Source organism: Myxine glutinosa, chromosome 3 (genome assembly GCF_964187855.1).
Source record: "Myxine glutinosa chromosome 3, kmMyxGlut1.1, whole genome shotgun sequence".
In the NCBI taxonomy this organism is placed as follows: domain Eukaryota; kingdom Metazoa; phylum Chordata; class Myxini; order Myxiniformes; family Myxinidae; genus Myxine; species Myxine glutinosa.
This window is the reverse complement of record NC_136263.1, coordinates 219,598,102-219,619,254: the sequence shown is the minus strand read 5'-3', so window position 1 is coordinate 219,619,254 and position 21,153 is coordinate 219,598,102. Positions and strand designations below refer to the sequence as shown.

Below are 21,153 nucleotides of genomic sequence, written 5' to 3'. Positions count from 1 at the left end.
ATCCGTATATGTTGGGTGTTCGTGTCGCTTTGTGCTTCTGTTAAATCCATGCAGCAATGAAGTTGGAGAATTACACTCGAGCAGTGTTCTAAAGATGAGTAGAACAGAACCAGAACGACGCTCTTCGACTGATATGCCTCAACCCACATTATTACATCATTATACATACTTGCACCAAGTTTGATTTAAATCCATTCACCTGTTCTCGAGTATCACATTTTTACCTGACATGACCTCAGTCCTCACCAAAATCACAAAATCGCCTCACTTCTCACCTTTGATACCAAAATATGATCAGTTCATCTTTGCATCATTTTATATATATATATATATATATATATATATATATATATATATATATATATATATATATATGTGTGTGTGTATATATATATATATATATACAGTGGAACCTTGACTTACGAGTGCACCAACTTACGAGTTTTCCGAGATACGAGCCGTCGCTCGGGCGGTTTATTGCTTTGAGATGCGAGCCGAGATCCGAGTTACGAGCTTACGCCACCCGCCACCAGGTGGGTTCCGGTCACGTGGTTATCTTGCCGTGCAAGTATCTCTGCCGTATATCGCTGCTGTTTTGTTTTCGCATTTTGGTTATTTTGGAGCTTACGCCACCCCCCACCAGGTGGGTTCCGGTCACGTGGTTATCTTGCCTTGCAAGTATCTCTGCCGTATATCGCTGCTGTTTTGTTTTCGCATTTTGGTTATTTTGGAGCTTACGCCACCAGGTGGGTTCTGGTCACGTGGTTATCTTGCCGTGCAAGCATCTCTGCCGTATATCGCTGCTGTTTTGTTTTCGCATTTTGGTTATTTTGGAAAATTTTCTTAGTTTTAACCATGGGTCCTAAGAAATTGAGTGCCAAGGGCAGTACTGAGAAGAAGAAGTGGATGATGTGCTTGGATATAAAACACGCAATCGTCGAAAAACATGAGCGAGGTGTGCGTGTTGTCGACTTGGTGAGGCGGATGTGAAGGCAGCTGAAGATTTTATTATAACTTTTGCCGAACTGATAGAAGCCAAACGATACATCCCCCAGCAAATCTTCAACTGTGACGAGACAGGGCTCTTCTGGAAAAAGATGCCGAGGAGGACGTATATAACGGCAGAGGAGAAGAGCATGCCAGGCCACAACTTGTTCAGAGTGCCGGCGATAGCTCGCCTTCTCTTTGTGGAAGACACGGTGAGATCCTTAACATCCAACAACTAATGGGACGCAAACGGGGCGCCCAGTTTAGCGGTACACACATTGATGAATCACCCTGCCTGTGAAACACCGACATGACAGGTTATAGCTGGGTCGGGATTCAAACCCAGGCTGGACAGTTTAGAGTCAAGTGTGCGTACCTCCAGTCCAGGCCATCCTGCCAACTTGTATGCTGCATCTAGGTGAAATATAAAGCGCGAGATATTTTTTATATATACTGTATATTTAAAAAAAAATTGGTGTGGTTTTTGGCGGGCTGGAACAGATTAATAGCATTTCAATGCATTTTAATGGGGAAATTTGATTTGAGAAACGAGCAAATTGAGTTACGAGCTCGGTCACAGAACGAATTAAACTCGGAAGTCAAGGTTCCACTGTATATATATATATGTATATATATATATGTATGTATGTATATATATATATGTATGTATGTATGTATATATATATATGTATGTATGTATATATATATATATACAGTCATCCCTCGTTTATCGCGGGGGTTACGTTCCAGAACCCCCCGCGATAGGTGAAAATCCGCGAAGTAGAAACCATAGATTAATTTTATTATTTTTATATATTTTAAGCCTTTAAAAACCCTCCCCATACTCTTATAAACCTTTCCCACGCTCTTATAAACCCTTTCTACACTCTTAAACACACTTTTGAGACCCATCCTTACGTATTAGAAAAATATTTGTACGTGTATATATAGCTGTACAGTATATTTGAAAATACTGTAATAGATACTGCGTAAGTATATCAATAATAGTTTTTACTGTACTGCACAGCAAAGAAGAGCATCACAGCTCTTCTTTAACACCGTGGGATATTTAATGTCCACCAACTAATATCGGCAGATGAGACAACCGTTTAATGATGCACCCTGCCTGTGAAAGCCCCTTAGATGACAGTTTATAGCTGGGCCGAGATTCAAACTCCAGTTAAACTATTTAGAAGCGAGTGTGCGTACCTCTCGGCCATCCTGCCACCCATCTTTATCAGCCAATCTTGCTTATGTATTGCGTGAGAAAAAGAAATGACTTGTACTTCACTACTAGTGTTGGGTGCTTGCAGTACTTGCACTTCGCTACGACTGAACCTCTGCTTAAACACGTGTATGAGAACTGAGCAAGGCGAGATGCTGAATGCTGCGTATGCGGCACATAGACGCTGTGGTCGCTGAGCCAATCAGCGCCCAGGATACTGAACAGCGTGCTCTGATTGGTCGCGTCTCATCCATCTGCCAATAGTGTGCCGCGTACGAAATCATCTGGGCAAGCTAGCGCAAGCAACCCAAGCTTGGTTTTCCATACGCGCGATTCTTTGTCTACTCATTTATAATGCGTATTTTATTTCGATTTACTGTAATATTCTTTTAATATAGGTTTTAATTAATGTGTTATATTTTTATTTATATTATTATTAATTTTTTAGGCTAGAAAATGCTTATTTTACCGCAAAAATAATTAAAATCTAAAAAAATAAAAATACCTATAGGCCGCAGAATCCCGCGATGTAATGAAAAATCCGATATATAATTTTACATAGACTAGCGAGAAAAACCCGCGATGTACCGAAGCCGCGAAAAGTGAAGCGCGATATAGCGAGGGATGACAGTATATATATATATACATATACATATACATACATACATGGCATTTAATATGGAATAATTTTTTTGTTCTTGACTTGGGTTTACTTTCTTAACATCACCAGATTGATATACTGAGTTCTTTTACACTTTGGTGATTTACTTGTTAAAAGAACCATGTCACTGATTGTCTATCGCAGCAAGAAGTCAACAACAGGATTATATCACAGGTGGCGTGGCAAAATGTACGGACAGGTGCATTTGATGATTGGCTTCACAGTCGGGTATACAAGGGTTGTTGCGTTCTGTATTATTGGAAAACAACTGCTGCACGTCTCCAAAAGTTATTGCCGCTTCCTCTGGAGATGGTCCGTCAACTCGACAATGCTGTTTGTCATGGAGTGGTGGCTTTACGAAATTACGGCATGAAACCGTGCATTAGCTCGGCAGTATGGCATCACTCAAGGTCAGGTGTCAAAGATCCTGAAATGAAATGCTCAGAGGGGTGTCCCTACTCGAATACCGAGGCCAGGACGTCCCCGCAGAACCACAAGGAGGGATGACCGCCAGCTGCACTGGTTAGTCCGCAATGGCCGTACCAAGTCAGCTAATCGGCTTAGGGCTGAGTGGCAGCAACTGACAAATGTGCCTGTATCCAGAAGGCTAGTCAACCAACGACTGGTTCAAGCAGGCTATCGTGCCAGGCGTCCCCTGAGAAAGCCACGCCTGACCAGACAACACCGCCAGCGCCGATTGCAGTGGGCGAGAGAGCACCGTCAATGGCAACCAGGACACTGGAATCACGTGATCTTCAGTGACGAGTCTAGATTTCTGGTCTATCGTCAAGATGGCCGCGTCCGAGTGCGCAGACAAGTGCATGAAGCCTACAACAAAGATTGTATAGTGCCAAGAGTCCAAGCTGGAGGTGGTGGGGTGACCGTTTGGGCTGCTTTTCATGCAGGGGGCAAAACTGACCTGCTAGTTCTGAATGGAAACCTGAACCAGTTCAAGTACAGGGCCATTCTGGAAGAAACACTGCTTCCATTTGCTCGTGCAGCCTTTCGCGGAAACTGTCTTCCAAGATGACAATGCACGGCCTCATCGTGCTCGCATGATCCAACACTTTCTTGCTGACCGTGGTGTAGAGCATATGGAGTGGCCTGCCATGTCCCCGGATATGAATCCGATAGAGAACCTGTGGGCAGAATTAACGCGTCAAATCGACCACTTGGGCCAGCAGCCGACCTCTGTGCATGAATTGCAGCAGGCTATTGTCACTGCATGGCAAGCGATTCCTGTCCAAACCTTGGCAAATCTCGTGAACAGCATGCCTCAACGTGTACGTGCTCTCCTGAATGCTCGTGGGGGTTACACGAAGTACTGAACTGTAATTTTACTGTCCATAATCCCAGTCGTAATGTCACTTTTGTTTTTGTTAAAAAAAAATTTGGCTAATGGGCAAAATAAAGAGATACTTCTGGAAAACGTACAGAAGTTTAACACAGTACTGTCCATGAATTGAGTTCGATATCAGTTTACATCACTTTCAAGGATCAATTTATTTGTTTTGAGATGTCAAATGTGGTTTTTGTTTCTTTTAAAGGTCACATTAACAAAATCTAGAGTAATTTCAACATAATTCCAATGAACTTTTGGTTCTAAGACATCTTGAAAAGTAAGTTCACCCCCACAAAAAAAAAATAATCCATATTAAATGCGAAGTCTATATATATATATATATATATATATATATATATTTTTTTTTTTTTTTTTTTTTTTTTTTTTTACGGATCTCTACGTCGGCTTTTTTCCCCTTCAGAAGGGGGATTAATCCCCTTGTCCGCGACTGACCGACGTGAGTCCTGGGGGTCCCAACGCTCCTTCCGGTCGGGAGCAGCCAGGGTATTTGGTCTACAAAAAGTCCCAATGACCTGAGTGCCACTCCTGACCGTGAAGCAGGGGAGGGACTCCCGCTCGAACCCCAGTTTTAGATGGTCTAGTTGCCGAGCGGTTTTTAGCAACCCGAAGTTCGAGTCATTAGCATTCACTAACCCGATTCCGAAACGTTGGCCAAATTGTGCCACAGGTATTCAATTGGGAAAAGACAAGGACGAACGGATGTGAGGAAACCAGAAGGTAAGGAAGAACAAATATAATTTATTACTAACTAATTATGTACAAGTCAAAAGTAACCAAGGAGAAGGAAAGAAACGAAAATAGTTTACCGAAGGATGGAAGGACCAGAAGGACACAGAGCAATTCTAACTTACCTATGCAGTCTTACTTATACCCCAGGGACAAGACACACAAAACAGACGACAGTCAGACTTACACGGGGATGATGACAGGAATGGCAGGAAGGAGAGGAAGGTTCAGCTGGAGCAGGAGAATGGTCGGGCGGGAGTGAGCAGCCGCCGCCCCTCCTCAGGCGTGTTCGCACGGCGGCGTCGCTTTGTAGCTGCGGCCGAAACCGCTGTCAACGCTCAAAGCTCCGGTGGTCAAAACTGCTGTTGGTTCAGCTCCAGTTTGTTCAAACCTCAAAGCTTCGGTGGTTCAGCTCCATGCTGCTGCTCCTCCTCCACTGGGCTCAACTCCACTCTCGGTGGACTGCTCTTCCTCCACTGGGCTCAACTCCACTCGTGGACTGCGGTACTCAACAACTCTCTGACGCATCTCTTTGGGGGCGTCGCGTGACGGGTTATATAGGCCACACTCTCGAACCTTCGCGAACCTTCCCGATCGTTCTTTCTCCGCCCTCTCAAGCCAAACCCCTCGTGCTTGGTTGGTCGGCAAGGGCTCTCCTGGCTCCACCCTCTGATGACAAGGAGGAGACATGCCTTTCTTCTCCGAGCTGGAGCACATGGCAATGGCGGCGAATGCAGTTGGCAATAGAGGCTTTGGGAATGGAAGCTTTGGGGAATTTGAAAAGGGAACTATCTTATGTCATCTGATGCAATGCAGAGTCAATTAATGGGGAACACAGCCTTAAACTAATACACATAATAAGGAAATAACTATTGAAGGGTATATGGTGGCCTACGTGCTTGCGATGGAGTAACTAAGAGGACGACCTTTGACCTTTACACACAAACGGAGATATTTACAAGGAATCATGACACTACTTAGAGGGTGATATTTACACAAAAAAAACCACAGGATTCTAAAATCCGCAACAATATATATGATATATATATATATATATATAATTATATATACACATACACATATATATACAAATATATATATATATATATGCAGACTTGGCATTTAATATGGAATTTTTTTTTTGTGGGGGTGAATTTACTTTTCAAGATGTCTTAGAACCAAAAGTTCATTGGAATTATGTTGAAATTATTCTAGATTTTGTTAATGTGACCTTTAAAAGAAACAAAAACCACATTTGACATTTCGAAACAAATAAATTGATCCTTGAAAGTGATGTAAACTGATATCGAACTCGATTCATGGACAGTACTGTGTTAAACTTCTGTACGTTTACCAGAAGTATCTCTTTATTTTGCACATTAGCCAAAATTTTTTTTAACAAAAACAAAACTTAAATTACGACTGGGATTACGGACAGTAAAATTACAGTTCAGTACTTCGTGTAACCCCCACGAGCATTCAGGAGAGCACGTACACGTTGAGGCATGCTGTTCACGTGATTTGCCAAGGTTTGGACAGGAATCGCTTGCCATGCAGTGACAATAGCCTGCTGCAATTCATGCACAGAGGTCGGCTGCTGGTCCAAGTGGTCGATTTGACGCGTTAATTCTGCCCACAAGTTCTCTATCGGATTCATATCTGGGGACATGGCAGGCCACTCCATATGCTCTTCACCACGGTCAGCAAGAAAGTGTTGGATCATGCGAGCGCAATGAGGCCGTGCATTGTCATCTTGGAAGACAAAGTTTCCTCGAAAGGCTGCACGAGCAAATGGAAGCAGTTTCTTTCAGAATGGCCCTGTACTTGAACTGGTTCAGGTTTCCATTCAGAACAACCAGGTCAGTTTTGCCCCCTGCATGAAAAGCAGCCCAAACGGTCACCCCACCACCTCCAGCTTGGACTCTTGGCACTATACAATCTTTGTTGTAGGCTTCATGCACTTGTCTGTGCACTCGGACGCGGCCATCTTGATGATAGACCAGAAATCTAGACTCGTCACTGAAGATCACGTGATTCCAGTGTCCTGGCTGCCATTGACGGTGCGCTCTGGCCCACTGCAATCGGCGCTGGCGGTGTTGTCTGGTCAGGCGTGGCTTTCTCAGGGGACGCCTGGCACAATAGCCTGCTTGAACCAGTCGTTGGTTGACTAGCCTTCTGGATACAGGCACATTTGTCAGTTGCTGCCACTCAGCCCTAAGCCGATTAGCTGACTTGGTACGGCCATTGCGGACTAACCGGTGCAGCTGGCGATCATCCCTCCTTGTGGTTCTGCAGGGACGTCCTGGCCTCGGTATTGGAGTAGGGACACCCCTCTGAGCATTTCGTTTCAGGATCTTTGACACCTGACCTTGAGTGATGCCATACTGCTGAGCAATAGCACACTGTTTCATGCCGTAATTTCGTAAAGCCACCACTCCATGACAAACAGCATTTTCGAGTTGACGGACCATCTCCAGAGGAAGCGGCAATAACTTTTGGAGACGTGCAGCAGTTGTTTTCCACTAATACAGAATGCAACAACCCTTGTATACCCGACTGTGAAGCCAATCATCAAATGCACCTGTCCATACATTTTGCCACGCCACCTGTGATATAATCCTGTTGTTGACTTCTTGCTGCGACAGACAATCAGTGACATGGTTCTTTTAATAAAGACATCACCGAAGGGTAAAAGAAACTCACCAGATTGATATACTGAGTTAAGAAAGTAAATCCAAGTCAAGAAAAAAAAAAAAATCCATATTAAATGCCAAGTCTGTGTATATATATACTGAAACGCAAAAGAAACTTACCACCTTTGAAACCTTTAAATATCAACAATAACACTGCGTGTAGTAAATGTGTGAACTTATTTGTGGACAATAGTGTCCTCACTGTCAGACAAAACGGTCACGGATGGTCACTTGAACCTTCAATGGTCACTTCATAGCACAGCTGTTGAACAGCCGTTTTGACTGTCAGTGATTAGCCAAGGGGTACGGGATGATTTTAATGAGCTGCACGCGATGTCTTGATATTGGCTTTAAAAAGGCCAGTGCAAAATGGGCATTTTGACCGAAAAATTTGACCATTTTGACCAACTTCAAAAAGACCGAAAACGCAAAAGAAACTTACCACCTTTGAAACCTTTAAATATCAACAATAACACTGCGTGTAGTAAATGTGTGAACTTATTTGTGGACAATGGTGTCCTCACTGTCAGACAAAACGGTCACGGATGGTCACTTGAACCTTCAATGGTCACTTCATAGCACAGCTGTTGAACAGCCGTTTTGACTGTCAGTGATTAGCCAAGGGGTACGGGATGATTTTAATGAGCTGCACGTGATGTCTTGATATTGGCTTTAAAAAGGCCAGTGCAAAATGGGCATTTTGACCGAAACATTTGACCATTTTGACCAACTTCAAAAAGACCGAAAACGCAAAAGAAACTTACCACTTGTTTGAAATGTAATAAAATTGTAACAGTTCAAAATAAAACAAACCAACAATTTCTAATTGAAACATTGGCATTTTATTGATGACATGTCAAGTTTTTGACCAAGATACACCATCTCATCAGTTTGTTCTACAGTACAGAACAGCACAGGGTGCAATGTCAGTCCCCTTTCAATAGCGTGTGTGGCCACCATTGTTTTTGACACAGGCAGTGCATCGTCGGCGTATACTGCCTACCAGTCTTTGGATGGATTGCTGCTGGATTCTGTCCCACTCAGTCCTCAATGTCTGAAGCAGCTCTGCCCGTGTCCTGGCCCTGCCAACTACGCGTCTCCCAAGCTCATCCCACAGGTGCTCCATGGGATTCAGGTCAGCGGAGAGTGCAGGCCACTGCATGGTGTTGATGTTCTCGCCTTGGAGAAATGCAGTGGTAAAGCGAGCAGCATGGGGACGAGCGTTGTCATGCTGAAAGTTTCTCAGTTCTGGGTGGTCTCAGGTCTCAGTTCTGGGTATTTAAAGGTTTCAAAGGTGGTAAGTTTCTTTTACGTTTTCGGTCCTTTTGAAGTTGGTCAAAATGGTCAAATTTTTCGGTCAAAATGCCCATTTTGCACTGGCCTTTTTAAAGCCAATATCAAGACATCACGTGCAGCTCATTAAATCATCCCGTACCCCTTGGCTAATCACTGACAGTCAAAACGGCTGTTCAACAGCTGTGCTATGAAGTGACCATTGAAGGTTCAAGTGACCATCCGTGACCGTTTTGTCTGACAGTGAGGACACTATTGTCCACAAATAAGTTCACACATTTACTACACGCAGTGTTATTGTTGATATTTAAAGGTTTCAAAGGTGGTAAGTTTCTTTTGCGTTTCAGTATATATACACACACATACGATGCAAAAATGTGTGCTCTCTCATACATTGCCATCACTACTAACTTCCTCAGTGCCCATATCACTACTTCGAGTGGAACCCTATCAAAGACTTTCTACATATCAATAAACCCAAGAAACAACTTCTTCTACTTTTCCATGTACTTCTGCTACAACTGCCTTGCAATAGAAAGCGTGTCTGTCGTTCCTCTGCTTGGAATAAATCCAAACTGCATTTCGTCGATCTTCACTTTCTTCCTTATCCTCCTCTCCAACACCCTTTCCAATACCTTCATTGCATGCTCCAATTACTTTATTGCTCGATACGAGCCACAGTCCAGAGGGTCACCTTTCCTCTTGTATGGAGGGACGAGGGTACTCGGTTCCCAATCTACTGGAATGCGGCCTTCTTTCACCACCAGATTACAGATCTCTGTCATTCTCTTCACACCCCAACTTCCCGCTGCCTTCAACGTATCTCCCACAACTCCCGTCGGCCCTCCCGCTTTTCTACTCTTCATTGCTTTTATCGCTTCCTCAACTTCCTTCTCAGTTATCTTCTCTGCCGGTCCTAAAACTGGGTTACTCTCTATGTTGCCATCCCATTCATTCTCTGCATTCAACAGCATTTCCATATATCTATTCCATCTTACTTTACCATCTGGGTCCACAATGGTTTTTGTCCCACTTCATCCTTCAAGCAAGTCACCCCCATCACATCATACCTCTCTTTCGCTATCTGCTTTGCAATCCTGAATACCGCCCTCTGACCCTCTTCCGATTCCAAGCGTTCTTCGAACATTTTCCTGTATTCCTCCTGCGCCTTTGCTACCTCTTTCTTTGCAGCCTTCTTGGCTGCCTTATAACTTTCATGCTCTGCCTTTTCTGCCCCCGTACCCTTCACCTTCTGCCACTCCTTGAACTTTTCTCTTCTCGTCGATCCTCTTTCCAACTTCATCATCCCACCACCATATTTCCGAGTGCCTCGGTGGACCTTTTGTCCATCCACAAACCTCACCAACGGCTCCCTACAGACTATCTTTCATTGACATCCAACCACTTTCAAGCTCACCCACATCATCCTCTACCACATTCAGCCTCTCTTTTAATGCCTCCCTCACCGTCACCTCTTTCAACCTCCACACCTTCATTCTCGGTTGGTACTTCACCCGCCGAGCTCTCCCACCTTTCACACTTAAGTCGCAAACAACCAAGTGGTGCTGTGAAACAGCCTCCTACCTTGGGATTGCCTTTGTGTCCCGGAGGTGCCCCCTCCCTCGCCTACGCACCATCAGGTAGTCGACCCACCTGACGTGTATGTAACAAACTTATTATCCGCTTTCTGGAACTGAGTATTACAAATCGACAAACCAGCTCTATCAGCAAACTCCAAAATCCTTTCACCTTCTCCATTCCTCACACCATATCCATAACCCCCATGAACTTCCTCAAAATCGTCCCTATTCCTTCCCACATGTCCATTTAGGTCTCCTCCTCCCACAACAAGTTCCTCATCTTTCACGTTTTCCATCAGGTTCTCTATTGCACACCAGAACTTGTCCTTCTCTTCATCGCTCCGACCGACCTGCGAAGCATATCCCGAGATGACGTTCACGAAGAGCTTTTCAATCATCATTTTCACCATCATCAACCTTTCACTCTTGTCACACTCACCACACTGTCTACAAACTGCTCAGAAAACAGGACACCAACACCATGCATGCCTTCCGGGCACCCTTGCCACACAAACTTGTATTTCTGTCCCTGCCTACTCTTCACCATTCTCACATCACTTCCCTTCCATCTCGTCTCCTGCACACAACATATGTGCACTCTTCTTCTGACCGATACTTCCACCAGTTCTCCTGATCACCCTGTCATTGTCCCTACATTCCATGTCCCAAACCTCAGAAACCGATCTCCACGTGGGGCATCAGACGTTTTGTCGTCATAAATGGAGTGATTTACACCCTTTCTTTGATCGGGTTCCCCACCTTGATTTTTGACGAGAGGGCGTGAGGACCACCACGGGGTACTTGGGGCTGTACCCTGCCCATATGTAATTGTCCTGGTTCCCTTTTTGAGGCAATGTTTTATGGCCGGATGTCCTTCCTGACGCCAACCCTTTTGGTCACCTCTTACGACACGCAGGGATACGGTGTACGTATTCTAAACTGGGGTACACACCGGGAATATATATATTATATACCGGGAATATATATATTCCCGGTGTGTACCCCGGTTTAGAATACGTACACCGTATCCCTGCGTGTCGTAAGAGGTGACCAAAAGGGTTGGCGTATATATATGTATATATATATATACAGTATATATAATTATATATGTATATATATACAGACTGACACAATATTTATTTATTTGTTTGTTTGTTTGTTTGTTTATTTGTTTATTTATTTATTTATTTAGTTATTTAGTTATTTAGTTGTTTAGTTATTTATTTATTTATTTATTTATTCATTCATTCATTCATTCATTCATTCATTCCCGGTGTGTACCCCGGGATATATATTGGGACTGACACAATCTGTCAATTTCCCGACCCGGATCTCAGTCAATGGAGTATCTTATCTTCTAGACTTGGTTATGACAAACTTCCCTGCAAATGTCTGCTGCTCTTCTTCTGCTCCAATTGCTTCTTCTGATCATGTGCTTGTTAAAGTGGACATCTCTCTGGCCATTCTCAGAGAGCCTCCTCAGCGCCGACGAGTCTCGCATTTCACTTCGGCTGATTGGCACGGTCTGCAAGCAGCCCTCAATCATCTGGACTGGTCTCCTATCTCTACTGCCTCTGACATAAATTCTTCCTGGGAATTCTTCCAAAGCAAACTGCTCTCTCTCATGCACAGATTTATCCCATCTTGTCTTCAGTTGTCTTACCCTTCCTCCCATCCATGGTACACTGAATCTTGTGGTGAGGCAGTTGCCCTGAAACAACTTGCCTTTGCCTCTTGGAAGGCAAATCCAACTGAAGGCAATCTCAGTTCCTTCCACCGAGCTTGGAACAAGTGTGTATCTACCCTCAGGAGTGCCAGGAAGCACAATCTCTCCACACTCAAGATTGAACTCTCAAACCTGTCTCCTTCCTCCAAATCCTGGTGGCGTCTGGTCAAATCCGTTTCTGGTGTTTGTTCCCCCTCCTTCCCCTCCCTTACCTCAAATGGCTACACAGTTGACACCGCACGTGACAAAGCCGAATGCCTCAACTCTGTGTTTACCTCAAATGGCTACTTAGTTGACACCGCACGTGACAAAGCCGAATGCCTCAACTCTGTGTTTGCCTCAAAATCTTGTGTCCCAAACCCATCTCTCTCTGTTCCCACCTTACCCAGTCGAACCCAACTGCTCCTGGACTGTGTCCTTCTCTCCTGACAAGGTGGAGAAGTTTTTGTCAAACCTCGACTCTGATTCTGCAACTGGACCAGACGGCATCAGCCCACGGGTCCTAAAATCCTGCTCTGCCACTCTATCTCACCGTCTCTCTGTTCTTTTCACCCTCTCTTTTGCTCAAGGTCATCTGCCAGCATCTTGGAAATCAGCAAACATTACCGCTTTACACAAAAAGGTGCAAAAACAGATCCTTGCAACTACAGACCAATCAGCCTGCTCCCAATTACATATTGGCAAAGTCATGGAATCCATCATTGCTTCGGATATCAAATTCTTCCTCTTCTTCAATGGCTTGATCTCTGATCATCAATTTTGATTCAGACCAGGTCACTCGACTCTGGACATGCTGCTTCTGCTGTCTCTACAATGGATGGTGGTCTTCAATGCCAAACAGGAAATCAGAGCTGTCTCGGTGTCTCCCTTGACATATCACTTGCCTTCGATACGGTCTGGCACCCAGCTCTGTTCACCAAACTCTCCTCCTATGGTATCCATGGAAATCTCCACGCATGGCTTGCGGACTTCCTCTTTGGTCATAGTCAACGTGTGGCTCTGATTGGATTTCTCTCATCTCCCCTTCCTGTTCTGGCTGGAGTTCCCCCAAGGTAGTGTTCTGGGCCCTGTGCTATTTTTGGTCTTCATCAGTGGTCTCTCCGACTCTGGAAAATCCTCTCTATGTCTTTGCTGATGACTCCACTCTCTGCCGCTCCATTCCTCATCCCTCAGATCGGCAGTCTGCAGCCTCCTCACTCTCTGCAGACCTGGACAAAATCACAGACTTGTCAAACAAGTGGAACATGTCTTTCAATCCTGACAAATCTCACACTCTTACTATGTCTCTCCGAAAAGACCGACTGGAAAACCCTCCCATCTACTTTCTCAACAATCCTCTCCAAGAAATTCTGTCGCTCAAGCTTTTGGGTCTCACTATCTGCCATGATCTTTCTTGGGAAAACCACATTTCCAAGCTGGCCTCCAAAGCCAGTCGCTGACTGGGCATCCTCCATCGTGCGAAGTCTTTCCTTGGCACACCTTAGCTCCTCACCACATACAAGGCTTTCATCCGCAGCTCAATGGAATACTGCTCTCCCCTCTGGGCCGGTGCTCCTGTCGAACACCTAGCTCGGCTTCACGCTGTTGAAAACAAAGCTTTCAGAATCATTGGAATCTCCTGCGATGAAGCTAACTCCGAGAGCCTTTCACTCACTCATTGTTGGCAGGTTGGTGGCCTTTGTCTTCTACCGACTCCTCTCCGGCCTTGCTCCCCCAGCCCTCTCTGTGCTCTGTCCCCCAAATATTCCTCCAGGTCGCACAAGATCTGACAACAACCCTCTTATGGTTAAACTGCCAAAATCTAGGCTCTGTTCACCTTCACTCTTTCATGGCCCTTTTCTCCCGCCTCTGGAACAAACTCCCCCACTCCCTTCAATCCCACTCCTCCCTCCAGGTCTTTAACACAGCTGTTCACTACCATCTCTTATCTTCCCCCATCCAAAACCTTCATTTTTTCTACCCCCGCTAATTCACCCCAGATACACTTTTTTGAAATTCCAACTTCTTTCCTGGAAGTCCTTGCAGTGTCCATATGTTTTATACCTCTCCCACCTCCCCCAAGCCCTCTCCCTCCCACATTTCTCTCGATGTCCCTGCTCTCAAATGTTGTGTTTGTGTCCTTCCCCCTCTCTACCCATCTTGTCTGCTGCTCCCCTTATTTTGTGTTTTATGTGTCAGTTTGACTTTTTGTGTGATGAATGTTAGCTCATTCACGAGCCTCGATGTTGTATACAAAAAAAAAAAAAAAAAAATCATTTGGTTAAAAGAAGTGATTCATGATTTTTTTTTTTTTTTTTTTTTTTTTTTCGTTTCTTGCAGGTGTCCATGTTCTTCCTGTCTCCGCTACGTCATGGATACCTGCAAGAAAATAAAAAAATCATGAAAACAATTATTATTCTTAAATGGTGCAGCTGCTTCCTTGCCTGACGCTCAGTGTTTAAAAGGAGCATCGTTCCATCGGTTATCATCCATGTCAGATTCCTCTTTAGGAAATGCCTCACTGAGTGTGGTCAGCAAAGCGGCGCCATTGTTGTGATGTCACTGGTACCCAGAGGACCCTGGGTTCCCTCACACTCGGTGGCTGTTTGTCTCATGTAACAGTCTTGTGTTGCGTATGTTAGTTTGTATGTCCCACGTTTGTGAGGCTGCCCTCACAGTGCCCTATGAGTCTTTGATCATGTTTAAATAAAATATATGTATAAATTCAGTGCTGTTCTTTCTTTTCAGATTTCTACTTATTGATATTTCAAAGAAGTAGAGGTCTCCCTTTCCTTTGACACTCTCCCAAAAGGGACGTTGTGAAGTGGTGACGTATCATTTTAGATTTGTGAACGGCATGTGATCAGAGATTCACTTTACATGTATTGTGGTGTGTGCAAGCAAGATGTACTTCAGTGTCTTCCCTTTTTAAATAAAACGTCGCTGCATTTAAATCAATAAATATACATTATATAAAGGATGATCTGCGTCGGTGAAATATCATAATAGAAAGGTAGGGGTGTAAAATACACTAAAAAAAAAGAAAAAGAATTATATATATACTTTTACACCCCTACCTTGTATATATATATATATATATATATATATATATATATATATATATATATATATATATATATATATATATATATATATATATATATATTATTACAGACGCGGTTTTGGATGTTAGTTTACCGAGCGGTTTGGTATGACCGCGTCTGCACAGTTTACCCGATTCCACTCGAACGTTGGCCAAATCGCGCTATGCTAAATCAATTAAGGAAAGGACACAACGGCTGGGTTAGATGACACGACACCAGGGGTACAGTTCTCAAGACCTCCGGAGGAGGTTATAATATTTGTATGCAGAGCGTTGAGATTACAAGGACAAGAGGTACAGCATAGGAAGGTAGGCACTTAGACACACTTATCCTATACCCGACAGACCACAGATAAACGGGACAAGACTGACTCACAGGGATTGATGGCAAGGAAGGGCAGGTAGTCGATGGACAGCACAAGGTGCACCTTGGCTCAGGGACAGGATAGCGCGGTCCAAAAGATGCAGGGAGGTATCGTCGCGCTGGAGGTGGCGTCTGGTTCTCTTCAGGCTGGGGGCGCATCTGACGTCACGTCCGGTAAGTCGCTGTGTATATCCAGCGGGGAGTGACACGCCCTCGGCTCGTTAGCTCCGCCCCAGATGGAATCGGCCCGTTGCTTCTTATTGGGTGCGGGGGGTTACCGGGCTCCGCCCTTGACGAGGGGCCGACAGTCAGCCCCTTCGTGGTAACCCCGTCGGCGCACATGGGCAATGGCGGCTAACCAAGCCGGAGTGAGGACGCACACTCCCCGCACGCTGTTGTTGTAGTTGTTGTTGTTGTTGTTGTAGTTTCATGAGGAAGATGGGAGGAGGTATGGGGAGGTCCTAAACTCACTACTGGTGCCATACAATCACATTCTGGTGCAACGAAGAGTCAGAATTAATGGAAACGAGTCCTTAACTGACATAGACTAAGAATAACTAGCAAGATGTCCTATAGTTGTCTACGTGAGATGCGGTGAACCTGGGCACGACATTTAATGGGGGAAAAAGGGGAAGGTCGGTTCTACAGAGTGTTGTTTACAGACAATGGGACTAGGGAATGGGGGATTGGGGATAGTTGGGGAGTGTTGGGGAAATAGGGGAATATTTACAAGCGGATATGGATGGAGGCCAAATCCCATATCCGCAACATTGCACCCTTCTCTACCCTCGGGGCGTCCCGACCCGATAAATTTTTACCTACTTTAGTGTGGCACTCAGATGTAGTTCCCTCTACTAGTAACTCTACCCTGAGTGCGACAGTTTTACAGATATTCACAAATGAGTAAATATGTCCCCCTGCGACGTTGCACCCTTCTCCTCACAGAAACACACCCACAGGATAACCGAATCGCGGAAAGAATTCTCAAACTAAACATACAGCCGGTAGGGAGCATCATTTTCATAAGACTACACTGATATTTACACTACGATCCAGGACCTGTTTTTGGAGGAACACATGCAGATGTTATGCATAGAGAGAGCACGCATGCCAGCATCGATACACCAACCCACGAGTGCTCTGTGGCCTTACGGCCTTTAATAATGTGCAGAGCACCCCATCCAAGCACCAAAAGCACCACCCCAAGCACCAATCGGTGCAGTCACCATTGTTCATTAAAATAAAAACAACAACCCCTAACCCTGCAGGTGTCTCTTGCTCTTCGTGTGGTGCACTTGGCCTTCTTGCTTCTTTCAAAAATAAAGAAAGGCGCCAACCGCGTCCATTTCCTATTTGTGGCCGTCAGGGGGCCAACTATTAGTGGTTCACCTGTATGGCATAGGTGCCACGTTGACCCATAGGTCCTTCCACGGGTGGTGCTTGGCCGCAAAAGAACTGCGGTCCATGGTGGGCGGCCACAAACATTGCGGTCCATATGGTGTATCGATCCCGGCAGCAAGCAGCGAAAGTGCAGGCCCACAACTGCGGAGCCAGCACCTCTCTCTCCTCTCTCTCTGCCCCAAAGCCAGATCCTCGGAGGTGGGAGACAAAAGAAAAAGACAAGTGAGTAAGGTGGTAAGGGCGCAAAAGTGCACGCAATATAAGATGATGCACACTGGGGGCACATGGGAACCAGGTGAGACAGGTACGTTCCTATCGTACGCCACCCCCCCACCAGGTAACCTACATGGCCCCTCCCTTACCCCTTACTGTATCCACAAAACACAACACTACCCATAAACATCTACTTTACAAATCAACAAACGTCCCAACTGTCTTCCCCGTTCCTCCCATGAACCAAATTCGTCTTCTCTCCCTCCTAACCAATCAAATTTGCCATTTCCAACTCAACATCAAAATTTGCCATCTCCAATTCAACATCAAAATTTGCCATCACCAATTCATCATCAGTCCCTCCTAAGGAGGGACCAATTCATCATCAGTCCCTCCTAAGGAGGGAGAGATGGAATCACCCCAATGTCTCATCCACGTCGTGATGCGTCTCACCAATCCACACAGCAATTCTCATTTCCTGCCCACAGAACAAAGAAAACACAGGTGTGGAGTCATCATCACCACAGGTAAGTGGCTGCGTATGGTGCGACAGGTTCATCAATCCTAACTATTTCCTAAATGACTTTAACAACTTTACATTACCCGGGGTCTTTCTCCTGCCAAACCATTGGCCCTCTTACACTATGGGTTCTAAAAACCAATTCCCATTGACCAAACTGTGGTGCTTTTCAATTTGGGGTCTCACTCCCCCGATTCATCGCCCGGTGCCCTCGCACAATTTCTGGGCTGTGGCGTGTACCTCTCCCAGCGGGTCTACCCACCTGCACACCTCCACCACTGCAGTTGCCTCCGAGCTTACCTGCTCCTTACCCTAACCTAACTACCTGGGGAAGGCCCTCTGGCGCTCTCCCCACTCGGTGCCCTCTCTGGCACTGGGCTACCCGGGTCCGTCCTCCGGATCCTCGGGCCCCATCCACAACTCTACCGGCTCCCAGAGCCCACCTGCGGCCTCACCTGGCCGACATCCTCACAGTGGTGGAGTGCCCAACCAACTACACACACTAACAGGCAACACGCCCAGCCATTTCCACAACACTAATGCACCCATCCACAATACCATTCTGCAACCGCACCACAAATGCCAATATCCAACCACAATTTACCTATACCCTCTACCTAACACTTACACTACCCGCCCCGGGTACTCGTGAAAGTGGTCCACTCTTCCCCCATCCACACCTTCGCACCATGCACACCACTCCGTACCACTTACTCCAACTCTCTCCACACCACTCATTCTCTGCTCCCTATATTCCACACACCTGTACTTGCACACCTGTGCTCTCACACCTGGTGCCACCTGCACCCTTCTCTCCCCAAGCGCATTCGCGCTGATCCACACACTCACTACTCACACACTGCTCCACACACCTGTCCAGTTGCACACCTGTGCAATCACACCTGTTCAATCCTCACACAGCATCATCTCATCTAACTACTCCCCTCTGAAACTTGCGCTTCCCAGTCGTCCCTTTAAACTATTGCGCTCCCTCGTCATTATAATCCACACTAATCTACCTGCGTCCACACTACAGGTATCAGTCACTAACTAAACTTAACGTCACCTAATGTCATCTTCTAGATCCCTACACAGAATATCCTAACCCACCCGGGCTAGTTTTCACTGCCATACACCCCATAAGCTATTGCGCATTTGCCCCACAATGGGAAGGGTGGCAGGGATGCCACCCTTACCCACCGGGCCCATCGCTCACTACCAATTTTGCACATCAAATTTCAACAAATCAAAAATTTGCCAATCACTAGCCATCATCTGCCAATCATTACTGCCAATCCTTTGCCAATCATCAAATTTTGTTTTTCTCTAATTTTGGGGCCAAAACACTAACCTCATCACACAGTCTACTCACTAATGCCTCTCGGTGCGCCAATTCCTGTCCAAAGCCCGGCTTCGTAAAGCCGAGCAATGAATGCGGGTTGTTTGGTGCCAGCGGCTGGATACGTCCCGCATTCGGTGCAGGGAAGGAGGTTTACCCGGGCCGAGATCCCACGCACCATCTCGGCGTGGAGCCATCCAATGTCCCGATCTCGACCTGCCGGAATGCCTCAACAAAAAGTGGTCGCCATGACGACCCTTCCTATCCAGCTGCCCGCTCCGCCTAGTGGAGCACAGACGCGGCCGTTCAAAGCGAGGCCCGGCACGCACCGAGGGCCCGACTCGGCTAAAAGTCGCTCTAACCTCTAACCCGGTTACCGTCGCTGCTTCACCTGGATGCTTACATGCATATGCTACCCCTTGCTTGCTCATACCTTTCCTTACACACCCAGCTACCCTCATTCCGCTCACCGACTTGGTCACACACCTGACCACCGAACACCTTGGCGCACATTCGTCGCTCGCACACCTCACCAACACACCTCTTCGCGCCCCTTCCTCGGTCACCTCTGTGACAATCACAGGTGTGCTCTCATTCGCACACCCAACCACGTGCCTCACTACCAATTCCAGCGTGCATTCCCACTCACGCTCTACCATTCCAGGTGTGCTTCCTTTCTCACCTGTCACAACCAACTCACGCTCCGTGCCACTCTCACTACTCTCACCACCACTCTTGACAACGCACTCACCCTTACTCTTGACAGCGCACTCTTTCCCCATGCACCTGTCCGTTACACACCTTTCTCGCGCACACTCTCCCGTTACACCCTCTGTAACACTCACCACAGGTGTGCATTCTTCCTTACTTTTGACAGCGCACTCTTTCCCCATGCACCTGTCCGTCACACATCTTTCTCGCACACACTCTCCCGTCACACCCTCTGTAACACTTACCACACCGCGCTTCCATGTGCTCCCTCGCACACGCGCTACGACCGACTCACTCTCGCCAGCACCCTCACTCCTTGGCACGCACTTTTTCCTCACACACCCCAGAGTCGGACTTTCTCGCACACCTCCTTTTTCGCACACCAGACCTGTCGCACACTTCACCAACGGCCTCTCACGAACACCCGGGTCCATCTCGACCCCCAAGCTTCTTAAATCCCCTGGCGCATCATACGCTCGACCATATTGGTCACCACTTACACCGGGTCCTCTTCCTCTTCGCTTCTCCTCCATCACCTGCGAATCCCTCATCCGGTTAATGAGCACATCATCACGATCGAAACACAGACTTTGGACCAATTCTTTTATCTCCTCTTTTATCTCTTTCTTATCCCCTCTCCGTCGCTTCTTAATTTCGCTCACCCCTTCTTCCACTTCTTCTAATTTCTGCTTCACCTCTTTTATTTCCCGGTACGTCTCCTCAAGCTCATCCTCTAAGGCTACCTTGACCGTTTCCATGTGCGTCCTCACCTGCCGGTCCTTCGTCTCCATTACCTCTGTCACCTCATCCAACCTCGTTGTCAGTCCCTCACGTACCATCTGACATTCCCTCTTCGTCGCTATCAAGTCATCTTTTAGTTCTTTCTGTGTCGCCTTTAACCCTCCTAATACCGCAGTGTTCCTTTGAACCTGCTCCGTTAGTCCTTTTTGTCCCTCCGTCAGCTGTTCCACCTCCTGCGTCAGGTCCTCTATTCCCCCTTGTAACTTTACAGTCCCCTTTCTCACCTCCTTCTCCATGTGCTCGTTACAGTGCCTCACCTCCTCGCGCACTCCTCCGACCTCCTCACTCACACCTCCTTTGATCTCTTCTCCCATCACTTGCATCTCCTGCCCAGATGCCACCCTCATCTGCTCCATTTCCTCCCTGTGAGCATCCAGTTTGGTTTCTACCCCCATTCTGACCCCCTCTATCTGCTGCCCCATTTGTTTAACTTCCCTTTCCGCTTGGTCCCTCATGTCCCTCAATTTG

General features: G+C 46.3%; 1 protein-coding gene across 2 annotated transcripts in view; it reads left to right on the top strand.

Moving 5' to 3' along the window:
* The window catches only part of LOC137422857 (uncharacterized), a 68,727-nt gene that overhangs the window by 22,836 nt on the left and 24,738 nt on the right, over positions 1–21,153 (top strand). The window lies entirely within an intron of this gene.